Source organism: Pinus tabuliformis, chromosome J (assembly GCF_031772625.1).
Source record: "Pinus tabuliformis cultivar Carrire ecotype Pingquan chromosome J, CPIR1, whole genome shotgun sequence".
NCBI lineage: Eukaryota > Viridiplantae > Streptophyta > Pinopsida > Pinales > Pinaceae > Pinus > Pinus tabuliformis.
The window spans coordinates 696,056,230-696,078,868 of NC_142295.1; positions in this window are offsets into that span (position 1 = coordinate 696,056,230).

Genomic DNA, 22,639 nt, shown 5'->3' on the forward strand with positions numbered 1-22,639 from the left:
AGGTTCTTTTAGATGTTCAAAAATAAATTAATATTAAAGATGGATGCATAATCTTAGTGGCATAATTTTGAAAAAAAGGGAATTTTTTGACTTATAATTTGACGGTAATATTAAAGCTGCAAGCAAAATCTTAATGATATATTATTTTATAATAGTTGAGTATAATTTAAAAAAGGGAAAAAATATAAAGCGGGAGAAATATAAGTAACTTTTAAAATATATAGATTTTATTTATAAAATATTTATTTAATTTTTTATTTTTATTTTATGAAATATAATATATATTTATAAATAAGGATTTATTTAAAAAGATATAGAGAAATATATAAATTATATATATTTATTTATAAAATCAATAAATTAATCTATATATACCAATACAAAATTATTTTAATGATATATGTATATAAATCATTAAGTTTAAATGTAACCTTTTAAAGATTTAAAATAATATTATAGTATTAAGAGATTATTTTTTAAAGTAATATTATAGTATATGAGAGATTTTTTGGCGTAAATCACAAGAAATTTCATTTTTCGACACGTTTCGAACCAACCAGTGTTGTTCATCATCAAGACAAGTTGAAGAATCAGATCTAAGCTAGATCTGATTCTTCAACTTGTCCTGACGACGAACCACACTGGTTGGTTCGAAACGCGTCGACAAATGAAATTTCTTGTGATTTACGCCGAAAAATCTCTCATAAACTTCATATGGATCACATAAGCCTCAATTCAATAATATTATAGTATTCAGAAATTATTTTTGTATTAATGTAATATAATATGTTTCTTAACTAGTTAAAGTAATTGATTCACAACCTTATCTTTTGTGCCTTAAGCATATTATATTATTTAAAACATAATTTTATTTAAAATAAATTATTTAAATAATATATACTCATTATATAATAGATACATGATATTTAAGGCATATTTGATATATAAAATATACATGGTTTGTAGTCAGGGTTTGCTTTCTCCTCTACATGGAGGATGATTTAGTGGATTGTTTAACTAACCTCTTTGGGGGTGAAAATTTGAACGCGGCTTAAGGAGCTCTCATGTGCTCCAGAACCACTAGGCCTCTCCTTCATGTCAAGCTCACTCGATCATCTAGACACAGACAACACAGAGCGCCACACGTCCCAGGTGCATGTTTCAGGCCTTGTTGTAGTTGTGATGTGTCGTGATTTGGTCGTCACAAACATTTCATCTGATGCTCTCCATCACCCTTGTCCTTATGCGGTCTCCCAAAAACATGTCCTTGATGAGAATTCTACAACAAGTTGTGTTCATAATAACTTGCCTTCCTTCATGACCTCGGATCTTGTCCACCCTGTTATCCTATGTTGCCTGTCCCCGATCACTACAAGTTGCTCCTCCCTTCCTCCCTATAGTTTCTTGAGCCCCTTTTTGACATGGGAGATGTAGTATGGCACTTTGTTGTCTTCCTATCAGACAATGAACCTCCAGCTAGTAGGCAAAGGATCGACAAACCCTCATGGAAAATGTGTAAAACGAAAGACGCTCTATACAAACCTTGTTATCAAGTTAGGTGTACAATTAAATGACATTTCTAGGATGGAAAAAATGGTGGTGGTAGGTCGTTTTGCTAGTAAGCACATGGTTATTATGGTAATGAGATCTTAGACGAAAAAAAATCACAAAGCTCCTTGGTTACTCACCTTAGTGTTTCATTTTAGAAAAATGTTGACTGTGTTAGCAGTTGGAAAAGAAAGAGGATGTGGAAAATATCTTGCTTTCTAGATGGCAGTGGGTTTCACAGGCCCTTTTTGTTAAAATATGGACTATAGAATTTAATGCTTAGTATGAAAGACTTTCGATGGTGTCAATATGGGTTCGTCGTCTAACATTGTGTTTGCAATTCTGATCATAAGATGTTATCTGCAAAATTGGGAATATATTGGGATTCTATTATGAGGCTAAACTATCCTATAAAAAACTGGGTATATGGCCATGGCCAATATCTTGGTCGGTTTGAACCTAGTCTATGGGCTCCCTAATTCCATTTCAATCTAGTATGGAGAAATAACCCACATCCAAGTGCTAGACTATGAGGGCATTCCTGTAACACCCCACCCCACATTCACCCACTTTTACATACTATGGTAAACATGAGTTGAGAGTTACAATGCATGACCCAACTTCCAAGATTCAATCATGGAAATGGGGTCCACATACTCAAAAATTACTGCAAAACACCCAAGGGTGCATGATCACATTGTTATCTGCCAAACTTTACCTGGTAATCATTTTTCCTGAGACCAAACCATCAGTTGACCTAGTTTACACCCCAACCACATGCATACAGGCCTGCTAGTGCGGTCAAAGGGCTACAAACGCACACATAACCCATCCTTCATGTGGTTGTGGCCGATATTTCCTCTTTTTGTGCATGTGGCTATGGACTTTGTTCCAGAATTTTAGGGATTTCCTACATGCCAACTTCCCACAATTCTCTAGAACTATGTCAACAATGTCTATGTGTCTATATGCTCTATTACGAGCTCTATTCTTGTTCAAACTTTCCCAACATATGCTAATCATTTAGACAAACACTTTGTGACTATGGTACCTATAAGTCATGAATGCTTAATTTGTTCATTTTTTCATTAGTTTCATCAGATGTTCATCAAGAAGGCTTGCTTCCCTCTCATACTTAGCTACAATAACAAATATTAGCACATGAAATCATACAAATCATCCAAGAGCTTGAAAAACATGAACAAGATCAACAACAAGAGCACATCACATAACAAGAAATATATCATGTATGTAACATACACTTAACTAGAATGAAGCCATGAATTCATACTCATCTTAACTAGAATGAAGCGTTTATGAATTCATAAACACCAACCTCCTTTACTTGAGGTTTCTTTGTCTTCTTACCTTTATTGTATCTGCAGATTCTATATTTGATTCTATGGCCACACACTTTCCTCTCATTGATTTAGTAGGTCTACATTGTCCAAGTCCTTTGCCCATGGCCTTCTCTAGATCATGTAATAAACAACAATGAAATTAGTCGTATAACATCTATACACTTCGTTATTGCTCCATCGAATTTGCAAAACACATAATTGATTTAAGCTCAGCTGGTTTTCATTGCACCTTGCTAACTAAAATGCCCCTATTTTAAATATATAGCCTTTTTGTAAATTCATACTCCTAATATGGTGACATGACACAACTCTTATAAATCTTAGACAAGGATTATGAAAACTAATGGACTACTTTTTTTTTTTTCATTTAACTTAATTCAAATTCTTCATCCATAATTTTAAACCGCTAAATATCTTTATTTTTGTATATTTAAAAAAAAAAAATCCTTTAACCCTATATGTTAGAGAATATATTATTTTCAAATTTTGAGTTTTAAGTCTTCTAAATGAACTCAATATATAATATAATAATTAGTATAAGTTAACTTGTGGATGAGATATATTTTCAACACTACCATCCACCCTATAAAGGAGTAAAGAGTGAGTGGCAGGATCGAAAATGTTTGTGTCACATGTATACATAATCACTAAGCAACACAATCTTTAAAGGTAAAAATGTATGTGTGACTATAACTAGTAGATTGTTACATTATGATTCATTGAATATTAAAATAAAATTAGAAAGTTTGAAATCACACCAAAATCATTACTGGGCAAGGAAAATATGACATAAAACACCCCTCATTGCAAGGTCAAAACACCATTTATAGGTCTTTACATCAACCAACATTCCAGCTTATCCCATGTGCCTATGTACATTGCACATCCAATATTGGTATTCAACTAGCACAACCACATTAAAAATGTGGTTGAGAAGCGTATTATTTATTATTATTATTATTATCCCTTGTGCCTATGCACATTTCACATCCAATATCGGTACTCAATTAAACCTCATAAAAAGTGATAATAACATGGAAGCCTCCCACATCGACATTGCAAATTGCAGAGATGACAATGAATACAAAAAAAAACCTACAAATCTATAATTGTCACCCACAATGGATAAACATATTTTGTATCCCAACTATTCAACCAAAACAATGTAGTAAATTCACCATATTTCCATTCGAATACTCACTAATTGCAAATAGAGGGAGCTTTAAAGTTTCGTGCAAAATTGGAGCAAACCATTGTTGGAGCAATGCATTGAGGCTATGAAAGCAAATGAATAATCAATTAGATCTCTATTGATGGTGGGCAGAGATATTGATGAACCTCTCCTCCCATGTTATGGATTTCAATAAAAAAAAATTGATTTGTGGGTGTGATTCAACCTCTAGCAGTCATGAAACCAATTTGTGCATCTCATTCACCCTCTACCAGAGACTTAAATCAAACCCCTATCCATCCATTTTGCATTATTATTATTTAAAATAGTTAGAGGGAAGGGAGAAAAATGTAGGGAGCAAAGAGAAGGGATTTTCCACAGTGTGGAGGAAAACAAAATTCCATGGGACACCAAAAAATGTCAAGCAACAACACAGGGAAATGAGCAAAGGGATCCGATTCTTGCAAGAAAGAGGTATTTCATACTCAATTGATATATTTTCACATGTTTCTATTGCTTGTTTGAATTGTATTTTTTAGTTTCTAGTTTCAAATTTATAAAAGAATATATTAGGGTTTCTTTTTTAATTTCTAATTTTAAAATAAAAAATGCATTATAAATATATAGGGACATGACAGTGAGAAACTGGAAGACGTAATGGCTTCTATATTGGGGATAGAAGCAATGAATAAAGTATAAGGTATGGAATTTTCCATGCTTGTCAAATACGTGGAAGAACGTACTAAAGGCATTGAAATAGACCAACCAAAGCAACTCTTTCAAAGGGAATCAATTGATTCCCCATCAACTCTTGGATCGAGAAAAATATCTAGGAAAAAAGCAATAACAATAACCTATTAGAATGTGGAACAAGGAACAAAGACGTCTAATGTCCCACTCACTCTTGGGACAAATATTTATTCCCCCACCAGTATAGGTACTTATGCATCTTGCATTGGTACATATGAAACCGAGGTAGAATATGATGTTGTCTCCAGGGAAATCATAATGATAGATGTGGGGAAAGTGTTAAATCGTAGGTTAAAGGAATCATGCCTTCAATGCTTCAAATAGAATCTACATCTTTCAGTATCAAAGATACCCATGCACCTTCAAGAGGAAGTCATTGATGACATGGATACTAAATTTGGGACAGGTTGGTCAATAAAGAAAGTAAAAAAACAAATGACAAAAAACTACAAGAGATTTCATTGCAACCAAACGAAAAAAGTTAAAACAGTTTCCTCCCAAGCTGAGGGCCAAAAGAAGGCTAATTGATGTAAGCGTGAAAGTATGGAAAGAGCTCGTGAAAGCATATGGTAGAGTAGATGCACGAAGGAAGTCAGATGAGGAGAGATACATGTATTTAAATTTGGTCATAAGATTATTTCAAATTTATTAAATGATTTTTATATTTTACTGGTGCACAATTAAATTGAATTAGTGTATGTTTCAAGACAAGGCCTCAAAGGCTGAGCTTGCCAAATATCATGCCACACATCACAGTGGCCAAACAGATTTAGAAGCCTTAACATGCAAATTTGTAAATATATTTAATATTTGTTTTTTTTATTTATTTATTTTTTAACTTGTACAAAAAAGTAAATGATTGGGTATTAATTAGTTTAACATTTCCATCTTCCATGTTTTGACAGGACCAATAATATGGCCATTATTCATCACAATTGCAATTTGATATGATACACAAAAGAAAGTGGCCCGATTTTGTTATCTAGATGGAGAATAAGGTATAATTAGTTGACTTCCAATAACTTACTTGGATATTGTTATGTTAATATGTCAATTTGCATTTCTTGTGTTGATTTGTTTATTTATGTGTAACTTGAGTTATTTTGTACTCCCAACGGTCATAGCACCCTTATAAATCACCAACCTTTCACTATGATCAATTCCTTTGCCAAAAGCCCTAGGCCAAAGGAGGGATTCAGGACCATGCAATACATAACATGTAGACAACAAAACAAAATATGTGGGATTTATTATAGATGCTTGCAGGGTTGAGAGCACATTACATGAGATTGATTATGGACCCAAGATACATGTGTTGAGGAGCATGGGATGATTGCGTTGGAAGGAAAGAAGCCTTATGATGAAGAGCACTTGACACTTGCAATCCATGCTTAGAGAGTGCACCACCAGTGAAGATTGGTCTCATGACGTGTATACCTTGGAGAGAGCACACTTCACTTGGATACCTTATCTTGTGCATTAAATTAAATTGACTGTGTAATTATTCCACTTTATCAATGTTGCCTCCCTCACCTACTATGTTGTTGACGGTGCTGGACCTACCAACATGTTAGGGGATCTCCCCAGTAAGAAGTCCCAACTAGACCTCAAACTGTTTGGTGTAGGAGTCCCATTAGTGGGTCACATGGTATCTCCTTGATGCAATTGTGCGTAGAGGCAAGTAAGATGTCCCTGTTGGTAGCAATGGTGTGACATATGCAGCAAGTCAAGGAAGGTGCATGAGTGGTTCTAACACAAAGAGGGTGAGGTGAGTGTGCCCCTTGGAAACTTGTGAAAGCACGAAATTAGTAAGGGAACGCACGAGCGAAGATGCATCACAAAATGGAAGGCAAGTGAGCTAGAAATCCAAAGTGATGGTTAAACCAACAACACATTTTAGTAAGATTGATACATACATATACAGAAATAGCTATACATACATGCGTAAGAAAGCATATACATATATCATTTAGAGTAAACAAGATAGCTGAAATACAGTACAACATATGCATAAAACGTTTTGGCTATGTTATATAAAGAAGTGAAAGTTCCAGTCATACAATACAACCATGACCAACCACTAGTTCTGACAGCGGAACGTTACATCCACTACCTCCTGCTCCTCCAAATAAATATACTAGCTCTGCACAGTGGAGAAGCCAAGGCTCATTACAATACTCTCCAAGATTTCTCTGAGATACTCCTATTAGAAGCTTGGCTGACTCTGGGTTTGACCCTAGATGCGTTCCTTCAACTCGACCGCTCTCGGCTTCATCATCTCGGGCAAGTGTTATGGGTCTCCCTTGTATCTCATTGTCCATGTTTTCATGTAGTCAACAATAGTATGCACATTTGACAAGATACATTCTCTCCTAGTACATCATTGTTGCCAACCGTTGAGATGGACAACTGCCTTATGCACGGTACCAAACCTGGAACACAATGCCCACATGACTATCTCAAGGGACAATACTTCATCCAATATTGCCTTCTTCAACTTTTCTTGGGCAGACGCTTTAACCAGTTCTCCTCCTTGCTTGGCCATCTATAACTTCATAGCCATTCACTAGTTCTTAACTATCAAGAAGTGAACGCTCAAGCTAGTGGATTCGACATATGCTCTAGTAGCATCAACCAATGTTGTTGGATGCTTGTGCACGTTACAAACGATCACTCTCTCCTCAAACTGCGCAAGAGATGTGTTATCCAGAGTAGATACTCTGCGAGGTTGCACAACTCTATGTTGTGACTCATCAAATGACATTTTGTGCATATCTTCTTCCATATTGTCTTCAGGGATCTTAGTGTCTCTTTGGTCACTTGAGACTTGCTTTGCTTCTAGATCCGGTGAAGCTAGTAGGTCGACCTCTTGGTGGTAAGGCATGAGTTCGATGTCTTGCTCTAACTCTTGGTGCTCCATATCTGTATCCATCTTCTCAAGTGCTTGTTCAATCTCTTGAGCAAAGTCCTGCTCCCGCAACTGCTCACCCTATCTGTTTGGTGTTATGAAATCAACTCAAGAAAAGATAGAAAGATAGATCAAAGCCTTAGAATTCAGCCTCTTTGAGGGGGCAACCTCCTTTACATTACATAAATGAACAATTCTTAGATGATTCAAATGACAAAGCCTCCTTTCTATATATAGGAGTCTAAGGAGTCACAATATAACCCAGACGACCTAACAATAATAATATAAAGCCACAAAAATAACAATAGAGGGATTCTATGGGGCACAGTAATAAAAATATGGGGATAATAGGGGCACAACAATATTAATAAGGGATGCAACTACAATATTAATGGGGTAATCACTAGTATTATAGGGACCCAACATGCCCTTCTCCTTCAAAAAAGTGTTGTCCTCAACGCTTGAGTAGTTATGGATGCTTCTGTATAAAATTCTCATCCTCCCATGTGGAATCTTCAGCGGATAAGTTCTTCCACTTGATAAGATACTCCGAAATTGATCGATTTCGTAGCTGTCGAGTTCTTGTTTCTGTGACTGCTTCCGGTTCCAATATAATTTTTCCTTCCTCGTCAAGTTCTATAAATATTGTTTGAACTGGGAGCTTGTCACTTATAACCTTCTTTAAACATGAAACATGGAAAACTAGGTGCAATTGAGAAGCTGCAGGAAGCTCCAATTTGTATGCCATAGTACCAATCTTTTGCAACACCTTTTACGAACCATAATAATTTGGTGATAATTTATTATCCTTCTTAGCTTTCTTGAGGGACATTTGCTTATATGGTTGTAGCTGTAGAAATACCCAATCACCTACATCAAAACTTCTTTCATTGCGATGATGATCTGCATGTTGTTTCATTCTATTTTGTGCCAACACGAGGTTATCCTTTAAGAGTTGGAGGACTTTTTGTTGATGTTCGATGTGATGTTCCACTACTTGAACCTTAGAATTTTCTCTTAAATATGATGTGATGGATGGTGGCTGATATCCATAAAGTGCCATAAATGGGGTCATTTTTGTTGCTGTATGGAAGGAAGTGTTATACCACCATTCAGCTAGAGGTAACCATTTGACCCATTGTGTCTGTTTATCAGATACAAAGCAACGAAGATATCCTTCCAAACATTTTTTTACTATCTCAATTTTCCCATCAGATTGAGGATGATAAGATGAGCTATGAGCTAACTGAGTACCAAGACAAGAAAATAATTATGTCCAAAAATTTCCAGTGAAAATGGGATCTCTGTCACTTACAATAATCTTTGGGTTTCCATGTATCTTTTGAATTGTTTCCATAAATGCAGTAGATACTGTATTGGCTTTAAATGGATGTGATAATGCACAAAAGTGTGCATACTTGATAAGTCTGTCAACTACCACCATGATGACACTCTTTCCCTCATACTTGGGTAAACCTGTGATAAAATCCATTGAAACCTCCTCCCAACATTGGCTTGGAATGGATAAAGGTTGTAATAGACCCGGGGTCTTAATTGTTTCAACTTTATTTTGTTGGCAAACCAAACATTCCGCCACAAACTTTTGAATATTTGATTTAAGGCCATCCCAAAAAATTTCCTTCTTAACCTTGTGGTAAGTTTTTAAAAATCCTGAGTGCCCTCCTAAGGGAGAAGTGTGCAATTCCATAAGAATCTTTTGTTTTAGTTGGGAATTCTTACAGAGGTATAAGCGATCTTTGTACCATAAAGAATCATTTTTCCAGCTAAATGTATCAGACATATTGGAATCTTGTTGTAACTTTCGAATAAGTGCCCACACTTCTTCATCATTCTTCCATTCCTCCCTTACTTCGTTTATCAAATCTAGTTGGATAATAGAAATGGCGCACAACAATGCTTCCACGTCCTCATCCTTTCTTGAGAGTGCATCTACCACCACATTTTGCTTCACTTTTTTGTAGATGATTTCAAAGTCATAACCCAACATCTTTGTGACCCACTTTGTTTCTCTTCAGAGGATAATTTTTGTTCTAAAAAGTATTTAAGGCTATCATGATCTGTTTTTACCTTGAAGTGTCTTCCCATTAGGTAGGGTCGCCATTTCTTAAGTGCATGGAGTATTGCCAACATTTCCTTTTCATAAATAGCTTTGTGTAAAAACTTTCCCTTGATTGGACGACTTTCGAAAGAAATGGGTCTTTCATCTTGCATTAAAACAACACCAATTCCATTTCCTGAAGCATCACATTCCACAATAAAGGTTTTTGTGAAGTCTAGTGTAGCTAAGACCAGTGCTTGGCACATTGCCTCTTTAAGATGTTCGAAGGCCTTTGTTGCTTCTGGACTCCATGAAAATTCATCTTTCTTCAATAATGTTGTTAGAGGTGCTGCTATTCTCCCATAATTCTTAACAAGCTTGCGATAATACCCTGTCAACCCGAGAAATCCTCGCAAATGCTTTATGGAGGTGAGGATTTTCCATTCCTTAATGGCTTTAATTTTGCTAGGGTCTACATTAACTCCTTCATGAGATACAATATGATCGTAGATATTCCACCTCTTGTACTCCAAAGAAACATTTGGATCTTTTTGCATATAATTGTTTCTCCTCCAATAGTTGTAGCACCCTATCAACATGTTCAACATGATCCTTCCAAGACTTGCTGTAGATTAGTATATCATCAAAAAATACTAACACAAATTTTCTAAGGAATGGTTTGAAAATGGAATTCATCAAACCTTGAAATGTTGAAGGTGCATTGGTAAGGCCAAAAGGCATGACCAAATATTCATAATGTCCCTTATGAGTTCTAAATGTTGTTTTCGGAATGTCTTCAGTCTTCATTCTGATTTGTTGATATCCTGAATGAAGATCCACTTGGTGAAGTAAATTGATCCATGCAATTCATCCAGTAATTCATCAATGATAGGAATGGGAAACTTATCTTTAATAGTGAGCTTGTTGAGCTCCCTATAATCCATACACATGCGCAATGATCCATCCTTCTTGTGCACTAATACTACTGGAGTAGAGAAATAAATTTGACTCGGTTGAATTATACCAGCCTCTATCATTTCTACAACCATATATTCAATTTCACTCTTTTGGGCATAGGGATATCTGTACGGCCTGATGTTTGGAGGAACACTTCCTGGAATCAAATGAATAGCATGATCATGATCATGACTAGGTGGGAGACCTTTGGTAGTCTCAAATACCTTGGAATGATTGTTCAAGACTTTTTGGAGATTTGGAGAAATAGATGATTCCAATGTGGAAACATATAGCGAACATAATTGTGCAATTACACCCCTTTGTTCCTTTTTTAGAATATTTGTCATACCGTTAGAGCTGATTATCTTTCCCGGTTTCCCTGCAATACCCCTTAATTCAACTTCCTTTCTTTCCACAGAAAACTTCATGAAAAGTTCTTGAAAATTAAAAGCTATTATACCCAAGGATTGTAGCCATTGGACTCCTAGTACAACATCAGCACCTCCCATTGGAATGGAAAGCATTGGGCTAGTCAATACATATTCTCCCATTGATAGCTTGATATTATGGCACTTTCTAGAGAAATTTATTGTTCCTACATTTGCAACCATCACTTGACACGCTGGTGCTAGATATAAGAAGCAATTCAATTCTTTTGCTACCTTACAATCAATAAAATTGTGGGTACTTCCTGAATCAATCAACACTATTACCTTTTTCTTCTTGATTTGTCCTTCTATCTTGATGGTTTGAAGACTGGTAATTCCAGCCAATGCATTACAAGATATGGTCACATTCATTTCTTCTTTATCTATGCTTTGTTCCTAGAGTATATCCTCTTCTTTTGACCTTTCTTGCTCCTTTTCTTCTTCCTCTTCGCAATCTATGTAGAATAATTTATTCTCAGCACACTTATGACCTTTAGTGTATTTTCTATCACAGCTGTAACAAAGCCCTTTTGCTCTTTTTTCTTCCAATTTTTGTGGTGTCAACCTTATGGGTTGTGGAAGACTAGGGGCACAAACACTTCCATTTGTATAGTTGTGAGTGGTATGCTTCCTAGTTGCCATAATTTTGATTTCCATTTTTCTTGCTAACCTGAATGCCTTCTCTAATGAATCAGGTTCCTAAAGGTGAACATCATGTTGGATATTATCCTTTAAAGACCCTATGAACACATCAATCCTATGCTCCTTTGGAATATTTTTTTCCTTATGTTCAATTTTTGGAACTCCTCAATGTGCTCCATTATTGAACCCTTTTGTTTGAGACTTATCAATTGGCTAAAAAAAGTGTTGCTTTTTGTATCCTCATAATGTGCTGTCAATTCTTCCGTAAAAATTTCCCAAGTGATAATTTGTTTACGAGAGCAAAGCCATTAATAACATACAAAATTATTTGGTTCCAAATATAAAGTTGCAATACGTACCTTTTGTGTGTTTTGCACATTATTGAGGTCGAAAAATTGCTCCATCTGTAATATCCATGTTGCGGGATCCTTGCCATCAAACTTCCTCATATCGATTTTTGGAATATGGCGAGTCTTCGATCCCACATTAGAGTCTATGAAATCGTGATTAACATTTCTTTTGTTCGCATCTTGAGTTTCCTTTACAACCTTTTCACCATTAGTAAGTATTTCTTGTAGAAAATTTGTCAAATCTGTCTTCAAATCTCCCATGTCTGTATTCAAATCTGCCATTTCTCTCTTCAAATCTCTCTTCAAATCTATCTTCAAATTTTCCATCTTAGCTTCCATGCCATTTATCTTAGATTCCATGCCATTTATCTTAGCTTCTGTTAGCTTTTGTGAGCATGACATTTGTTGCACTTGTTTTTGTAATTTTGATATATCATGTAGCATTTCTTCCTCTTCTTCATGAGTCATGCTAGGGGTTTCAGGTTGCTTACTAGGTGTTTGCATTTTCTTTCCTCGGGGCATCCGTTACCAATAATAATGCTCTACTATGCCCTTTGAATTCCTTCAAAATAATTTTTCAAACCAATCTTAAGCAAAAATTTAAAAGAATCTACACACCTTTTTTCACTTTGTAGGAGCTTGATATTACCTCTGATGTATCTCTGTACTTTCAGATCATCCAGTTCTGAAATTGTGACCTCTAGTAGCCCTCTATGTCCTCTTTCCAATGCCACCATTCTAATCCAAATTGGATTCCCCAAGGAAGAGTTATGAAAAACCTCTCACGGTGACCTGATTATAGACTAGTTCAGTAGAGCGAACTTGTACGACGTGCCATGAGTCACTGTTTCGACCTTTGGCTCTGAAAAATATATACAAGAAACTACAATCCATCCTGTTTCTGTACCTTCTTACGAAATTTTAATCAGATGCTCAGAGAGAAAGTTATGACAATTTTCCCCAGGTCACCTGTTTGGAATGAAATTCAAGAGTCTACAAGAAGACCAACTTCCTCAGATCATATCTCCGCAAATATAGCGCGAACAACTCTGAAATTCGGACCCGAGATTCAACGCGATTTCTTCTCAAATGAGTTTTTTTTGCTTCTGAAACGTCGCAGAAAAAAATTTATAGCGAAAATTCCACAATGACCTGTTTGGAGCAGCGAAACCCTAGAATCCAAAGCTCCGATACCAAATGTTATGAAAGCAGCTCAAGAAAAGATAGAAAGATAGATCAACGCCTTAGAATTCAGCCTCTTCGAGGAGGAAACCTCCTTTACATTACATAAATGAACAATTCTTAGATGATTCAAATGACAAAACCTCCTTTCCATATATAGGAGTCTAAGGAGTCACAATATAACCCAGCGGACCTAACAATAATAATATAAAGCCACAAAAATAACAATAGAGGGATTCTATGGGGCACAGTAATAACAATATGGGGATAATAGGGGCACAACAATATTAATAAGGGATACAACTACAATATTAATGGGGTAATCACTAGTATTATAGGGACCCAACATTTGGTGCTAGCTATTTGGATGAGTCCACTACCTGTACGAGCATAGTTTCATCTGTCTGTACATGTTGTGCCCCCTGTTGTACCTATTCTTGTTGTGCTACCTTCTCCTATCTGCACAACTCCTATTACTTATGGATTTTCTCCTTCAACTCATGCAACTCCTTCTCTATTTCCTCCATTCTCCATTTTTCTCTATGCCTTTGTGTGTTACTCTTATTGCATTATTTCCTCTTCGCCTCTATTTACAATTTTTTTTTTATACAAGTGGGCCTGCTCTAAACTTGCAGCTTTTTTTTTCCTCTACACTGTCAAAATATTCCTCTTGCCTTTGTCACATGTCGATATGTTTACGTCTGCTAGTGGTGGTGGTGGTGCTCTCCTAGATGCTGCTTCGTTAACCATTCCACAATGATGCAGACCAACTCATTGGGCCTAGTGAAGCTATAGCAATATCTTCATGGGCCTTCCTCTACCCAATGGCATGCCTTGTGAATCCACTAAAACTGTACTCTCGCATAGTGATCTTTCATGATACAATGCAGGTCATATGATTGAAGCTTTAGACATCGAAAGGATATTTCTTAATCTCCCCTGTTTCGACATTTGCATGCTTGAGTTTTCATATCTCGTACAACTTGACCCGCAATGGAAGAGTGGGCCCAGGTGTTATCGGGAAATCTAGTGTCTATGAAGAGCTACTAGTCCCACTAAGGCTGGTAGCTACCTTAGAAACAAACAAACTAAAACCACTTTCGTTTTCCTTTATGAGAAGTAGATAAGAGGGGAAAGAAGGAGACCAACCTCTGTCTTGCGCTTGGTTCCTTGATTGATTCCTCTCCCTTCTGATAGATCTTTGCCACTCGCTTCCTCGTCTACCCAGCTTCAAAAAGCACCTGTAGAATCAAAGCAACATAACACTACCCAAGAACATAGATCTACTATCATAAGCAATATAGGACCAGATATATATTGACCACACAAATTCATATATCATCAATCATACAAGAATGTGGAGGAAAACGTGAATAGCTTTATTAATAATCAAGAAGAGCAAAGAGGATTACAACCAATTGTTTTGACCCGGCATCATTGTTGAGCCTCAACCTTGCACTCATTTACCTGTCCTCCCAACAGCTTTTCCCTATTCACTTCTCTCTTCTGACATCATTTCCTCCATCAACTTGTTCAATTCATTGCATTATATGTATTTTTAACATGATTTGTTGACTGTGCTAATGATTGACTGTTTGTTTAGAATTTTGGTACATGTTCAGCAATTCCGCAGCTGTTCTGCAATTCCGCAGCTACTCAGCAATTCCGCAGCTGTTCAGAGATTCCGCAGCCTTTTTGTTGTTTGCTATACTCCACGTCTCTTCTCCAGGAATGAGCCACATGGGCACGTTGGTATGGATGTATACGTGGTTCGTATGCTATTGGTTGGGCCAAATCAGTCACATATGCCCCCGGTCAATGCAGGAGTACCCACGGTCAAACAGTTAAGTTCCAGTGTATTTCAAGTGTATTAGACGGTGGCACGACTCTGCGTGAGCAACTGAGACACGGAACCACAACTGGCACTTCCTCCACGCCACGAAGACAGCAAGGGACAGGATCTAACCATAGATTTACTCCCAATAATGACCGTTTCCTCCAAACGTGCACGGAGTTGCCTGCGTGTTGCTGCGTAGTTAATTAGTTAAGACTGTAGTTGCTTAGTTTACGCAGAGGACAGTTTGTCTCTATGCCTATAAATAAAGCGTTTGCCAACGCTTAGAGATTAGCTTTTTGATATTGTAATTGCTGTAATTGTTTTGGTTATCAAACTCTGTTTTAAAGACTGTTTCTATAGCACTTTTTGACTGTATTTTGACATGCTGATTTAATATAAGAAGACTGTTTCTGCTCATCTCTGCGTAGCTGATCTTTAGCTAGTTGAGTGGATGGAGGGCCCCCATCTACCACAACCTATGTACAGTAGCATTTAACTTTATTTTCCTACCTTTCTTTGTTTTCATTTTCACATGTACAATAATGTATAGTTTGATTTCTACAGTTTTTCATTTCTTTGAACATGTATAATAATGTACAGTTTGATTTCATGCCTTTACATTTCCAACACTTTTCAGAACTGATCAGTTTGTTTATGCAGGTGTGTTAGGAGCCCGAGATAGTGTGTTTTTATTTCTTTTTATCACTGATGGTATTTGAAGTTGTCTTGTCTTAGCTGCTGATTTTTACCTTGCTTACTTCGTTTCATTGCTAGTTTACTTTATCAAGTTTTTGACAAGTTGCTTACTAACCTTTTGATGGTCTTCTCATCATAATTGACTAACCTTTATTGGACCAAAATATCATTGAGTGGCAGCTTGGTTTGATTAGCTTTTTGACTCATATTACTGATTCCTTCTTAACTGTTTTTCACATGAACAATTTCAGCTAGAGGCAGAGTGTTAAGAAAGAATGAAGTGTTATGATTTGTCATTTAAGTTTTGCAGTTAAAGTAGTGTTTTTCACTTTCCATTGAGTTAACATAGATGCTATTTTTGTTCTTATCAGCAGCATAGATAGTGGACTAGTGCCATTAGTCACTTTGTTTAATGCTTTGCTTTCATTTGAAGTTTCAATTCCATTGCAAGTCACTTTTCAAGCTTTCTCTTTAAAAAGTTCTAGAAGCATTTAGAAACCACCATATGCACACACACACACTCATTTGTTTGTAAATCCATCACTCCATCTTAGGAAGATAAGTCAAACACAAACTAAAAACGACAAAAAGAACTAGGAAAGGCTACTTAAGTATATATTGTACACTTCACTTCATCAGCTTACGAGCCCCGGGTTGACAATTTATGATAGCACTTTAGATAACACTAAATTGACCAAACATTTTGGCGCCGTTGCCGGGGAAGTGAAATTAGGTAGCCAATTCTAAAAAAAAATTAAGAAAATTTCAAGAAAGGGAAATTGATAACTTCTCAAAGTATGCTCTCCTCTTGCACCTAGAGTGACCTGGAAGATCAGAAAAAGAATTATTAGCCTGACTTGAAGAAAAAATAAAAAATGACATGCATAGAGCTAGAGATTCTAGGGAAGGTTTTTAGCTAGAGCCAAGAGTTCGATTTTTACAAGTCCATCTACTTCAAGGGATAGACAAGAGACACCTCCCTTATCTCCAACTGACACTCCTAGCCCTAGGGTTCCCGGAATTCAAGAAGCAGGAGTCGACTCTCCCATACCTTCCATCGAGTCTGAAAGAGATCCTTTCCTTCTTTCTCCAGAGAGGCAAATTATAATTGAAGAAGTAGAAACACCTGAAGAAGAAGGAGGGAATCCTTCTCATACACCCTTAGTAGAAGAACCAGAAGACTCTGAAGTCTCTGGGGAAACTACCATGGCAGAGGAAGAAGCACCTGGATTTGGTAGAAGTAGAGGTAGAGGAGGAGGAGGAAACAATGGAGGAGGTAGAGGTAATATTGGAGGAAATAGGGATGGGGATAACTCATTCGGGTTCCCTATAGTCGATGAGGATTCCCGAGCCACCATGAAGAACATCTCACCATCTGTCCTCCCGAACTTTCATGGATCAAGGAATGAGGACCCTGAAACATTCTTATTTGAGTTTGAAGTCGTATGTAGAACTTATGACTATTTGGATGACACTCAAAAACTCAAATTGTTCCCTTCCACATTGAAAGGACAAGCTTTGAAATGGTTCATGGGGTTAGTCACTCAATCCATTAGGTCTTGGAATGATATGAAACAGAAATTTTTGGATAGGTACCTGGACTATTGTATGCCCACCAATCACAAGGATGAGGTATTTAAAATGGTACAAAGAGAAGATGAGAATTTGGAGGAATTGATTGAAAGATTTCAGTATAATTTGAAAAGAGAAAAAATGAGTAACTTGGATGAAGAGACCTTGAAAGCCCTATTACTAAAAGCCATTAGAGATGAATGGATAGATCTTTTGAATATGATGGGGAAGGGAGATATATCTCAGCTTCCACTTTCTGATATAGCAGAATTATGTGTCCATCTCTCAAGGGGCAAATCAAAAACTCAAAAAGGGCCTAGAGATCCTTCTCTCCTCAGAGCAAATAAATCTGCAACTGGATCAGTAAGTAGGGCTGAGATCGGCAATATGCTTGATGAATTCAAAACTGACATCTTAGGGAGTCTGAGTGAACAATTAGACACCCTTAAGATCCACAATAAACAGAAAGCAGAAGCCGAGGCCTTGGCCATCTTTTGCCCGAAATGTAGGAAGAAACATGCTTTAAGGGAATGTCCCTTGGAAGCACAAGTTGTGGAAACATGTGTAATTTGCTCAGAAAACCATGAGACCAAGGATTTTCCTTCAATCCCTGGGCTCAAAGCAGTCTTTCAAGAAGATCCAAATACACTTGAATCTCTCTGTTTTGTTGCAAGGAGACCTTTGCAGGGGCAACAAAATCAAGGGTTTAACAACTCTATGAATTTTCAACCCCAACCAAATTGGAATCCTTGGCCTCAACCTCAAAATCATTTTCAATCATGGATGCAAAGCATGCAAAATCCTTATGGGAGATTTGCTCAATTCTATCAATATCCTCCATCTTTTCAGAATCAACAAGCTCCACAACTTCCAAATCAAAGTCAACAACTATCATTACCATTCCCTCAAAAACAACAACCTTCTCCACAAAATCAAAATTCTCAACTCTTGCTCCAATCCCAACAAAAGTCAAATCAACTTCCTTCTCAGCCATTGCCAAACCCCAATAATAGGAACCCTCAAAATGCTTACATGATGGAAGGTCAACCATTCCCTACCTATATGATTGTTCCTCTCATTGAAGTACAACTCAGATCAGGTAGAATCTTAGATCAACCTTCTATAAATGTTCAACAACCAAGCATTTCTGAGGAAGAATCTCTTAGATCTAATAAGGGTTCTGAAGCATCCCTTCAACACCCAAACACTCAAAAAGAAAAAGAAAAAGAAAAAGAATCAACCCCCACAACTCCCATAGTTGAGCAACCTACATCTTCATCCACACCTCCTTTTCCTGAAAGGTTACAAATCGACAAAGGAGTGGAAAAGCAAATTTGGTTGCCTGACTATAATTTTCTAGATGAATTGAAGAATGTCTGTATCAAGATCCCCTTGTTACAAGCCATTAAAGAAATTCCCATTCTAGCCAAAACAATAAAGGAGTTGAGCCTTAAAAGACCAGGAAGGAAACCAAGAGATACCAGAAGGATCCACCTGGTAGGAAAAATTGCAGACATTATGATGGGAAAGATTACCATGCAGAAATATGTAGATCCCGGTAGTCCAATTGTCAAAACACATATCAATGGGGTAGAAATACCAAATACTTTGATTGATTTAGGGGCTGCTATCAACATTATGAGTAGACAGACCATGGACCAGTTAAAACTTCCTAACCTTCTCTTTACACCTACTTTACTGCAGCTTGCAGATAGATCAATCATTAAACCTGATGGTGTATTGGAAGACATTCCAGTCTCCCTAGACTCTTGGGAATATCCAGTTGATTTTATGATTTCAACTCCCAAGAACAATCTAGGAGGACATCCTCTTATTTTAGGAAGACCTTGGCTGGCCACAGCTGATGCTTTCATAAGTTGTAGGTCTGGGGATATGTATATTTCTGATGGCAATTCAACAAAGAAGTTCAATCTGTATCCTCCAGCGAAAGCAATTACAGAAATAAGAGATAATGAGTGGGTTGATGATGAAGATACTATACAACCTGTCTTTACCATTTCTGAGATTAGTGAAGATAGTCAAATTCTGAATACATTAGAAAATTTTGAACCATCTTCAGAATATGACTCTACACAATTTCAGTTGGATTCTGACATAGAGTGTCTATCATCTAGACAAATGTCTCTTTTCTCTATGGAAGAATTTGGTAGTTCTGCCATTGAGATCTTTCCAGGAAAAACATTAAACATTAACAAAAACTTGGAAAAATCCCAACAGGAAGAGCTAACCAAAGTCTTGCAAAGACATTCTACTACTTTTGCATGGGAGTATACCGACATGAAAGTTATTGACCCTAAGACTTGCATTCATCACATCTACATTGAGGAAAACAGTAGACCAATCAGACAACCTCAAAGAAGGATGAATCCAAATCTTAGGGAGATAGTGAAAGAAGAGCTCCAGAAGTTACTCAATGTAAACTTCATTTACCCTATTTCAGATAGCCAATGGGTTTCTCCCTTGGTTATAGTACCTAAAAAGAATGGTAAATGGAGGGTTTGCATTGATTACAGAGAATTAAACAAAGCAACCTTGAAGGATCACTTTCCTTTGCCCTTTATTGATCAAGTATTTGATACTTTAGCAGGTAAAAAGTTTTTCTCATTTTTGGATGGTTTTAGTGGTTACAATCAAATTCAGGTAGCACCTGAAGATCAAGACAAAACCACATTTACTTGTCCTTGGGGAACTTTTGCTTACCGAGTACTTCCTTTTGGATTATGCAATGCACCCGCTACATTTCAAAGGGCTGTACTAGGAATCTTTTCAGATCTAATTCATGATTGTGTAGAGGTCTACATGGATGATTTCACAGTTTATGGTAACACATTTGAAGAAGCATTGGAAAATTTGGAAAAAGTCCTAATTAGATGTAAAGAAACAAATCTTTCATTAAGTCATGAAAAGTGTTTTATGATGTTTACTGAAGGGATTGTTTTAGGACATCATATTTCAGGAGATGGAATTAAAGTTGATAGATCCAAAGTTGAAGTTATCTCCAAGTTACTTGTTCCAAATTGCCAGAAAGATATTAGAAGTTTTCTTGGGTTTACTGGGTATTATAGAAGATTTATTGAAAACTTCACCAAGATAGCATCTCCTCTCTTCAAATTACTTACCAAAGATTGTGAATTCAAATGGGATCCTGAATGTCAGTCTGCATTTGAAACTTTAAAGACTAGAATATCTGAAGCACCCATTTTGAGAGGGCCAAATTGGAAACTCCCTTTCCACATTTCTACTGATGCTTCAGATACAGCTCTAGGAGCTGTTTTGGGACAAAAGGATTTGGTCCCTTATGCCATTTATTACACCAGTAAAAATTTGACTCCCACTGAGTTAAATTACACTGTGACTGAAAAAGAATTCTTAGCCGTTGTTCATGCAATCAACAAGTTTAGACACTACATAACCGGCTATGAAACTTTTGTCCATACTGATCACTCTGCAATTAGATATCTCATGAACAAACCTATTACTAATGGCAGAGTTACAAGATGGCTTTTACTTTTACAAGAATTCAACATTACTGTGTTAGATAGACCAGGAAAACAAAACACAGTAGCTGATTTCTTGTCTAGAATCCAAAACACTAACGAAGATTCTCCTGTAGAGGATAAGTTTCCAGATGAATACTTGTTTGCAGTAACTACCAAGACTCCTTGGTATGCAGATATTGCTAATTATCTAGTTACAGGGAAGCTACCTCTACACTTATTTCCTAATGAGAAAAGGAAAATCATTCAGGAGAGTTCACATTATTCTTGGATTTCTAATGAATTGTTCAAAACAGGGCCAGATTGTATGATCAGAAGATGTGTTCGGGAAGATGAAATGCCTGACATCCTTAAGGCATGTCATGATGAACCGTGTGGCGGACACTTTGCTGACAAGAGGACAGCCTATAAAATCCTTTCTTTAGGATATTATTGGCCTTCTCTCTTTAAAGATGCAAAGCAATATGTTAGACGGTGTGACAGCTGCCAAAGAGTTGGGAGACCAACTCTTTCAAATGAAATGTCACTACAGCCACAGGTATGCATCGAACCCTTTGAGAAATGGGCTCTAGATTTCGTTGGACCTATTAATCCATCATCTAAGCAAAAGAAGTATATATTGGTTTGCACTGATTATGTTACTAAGTGGGTAGAAGCCAAGGCATTGCCTTCTGCCACTGAAAATTCAGTTGTTCAATTTCTTTTTGAGGATATTTTTACTCGTTTTGGTGTCCCAAGATAAATTGTGACAGATCAGGGAAGCCAATTTACATCTAAATTGATGGAGAAGCTGATGGAGGAATACAAAATCAAGCACAGAACATCTACTCCATACCATCCGCAATCAAATGGTCAAGTGGAATCTACAAATAAAGTCCTTGAAGGCATTATCACCAAGACTGTTCATCTTCATAGAAGAGATTGGGCGGAAAGGCTTCCTGAAGCCTTATGGGCCTATAGAACTACATGGAGGAACACAATAGGACATTCTCCCTATGAACTTGTTTATGGGAAAGAAGTCCTGCTCCCCATTGAGTTCCAAATCAAGACCTTCAAAATGGCAGTTCAATTGGGGATGAGCCTATCAGAAGCCCAAAAGCACAGAATGGACCAGCTAAATGAGCTAGATGAAATAAGACAAGATGCAATTCTAAGGACCGATCTAGTTCAGCACCAAAGAACTAAATGGCATGATCGACACATCAAAGAAAGAAAGTTTCAGAAGGGAGATTGGGCACTATTGTTTGATTCCAAGTTTAAGGACTTCAAAGGAAAATTTCAAACTCATTGGCTTGGGCCATATGAGATTGATGAAGTCTTTAACAATGGAGTAGTTCGAGTGAAGACCATTGACGAGCTTCAGACTCCTCTCATTGTGAATGGCCACCGATTGAAAGTCTACCACAAGCCACTCTCAAGGAAGGAATTTGTTAAGTTGTTCCAAGAAGATTCTGCAATGAGGCTAGTGCAGAAGAATTCTTCTCCTCCATCAGCCTAATCTTTGTTTCTTTCAGTTGAAAAAAAAAAAAAAAAAAAAAAAAGAAGAAGAAGAAAAAATCTCTTGTATAAGCCTGAAAACCAATCTTGGATTGGCGGTCTTATGCAGAAAATATGAAGTGAAAATCAGGGTCACCTGACACTTTATATTTTCCAAAAAAAA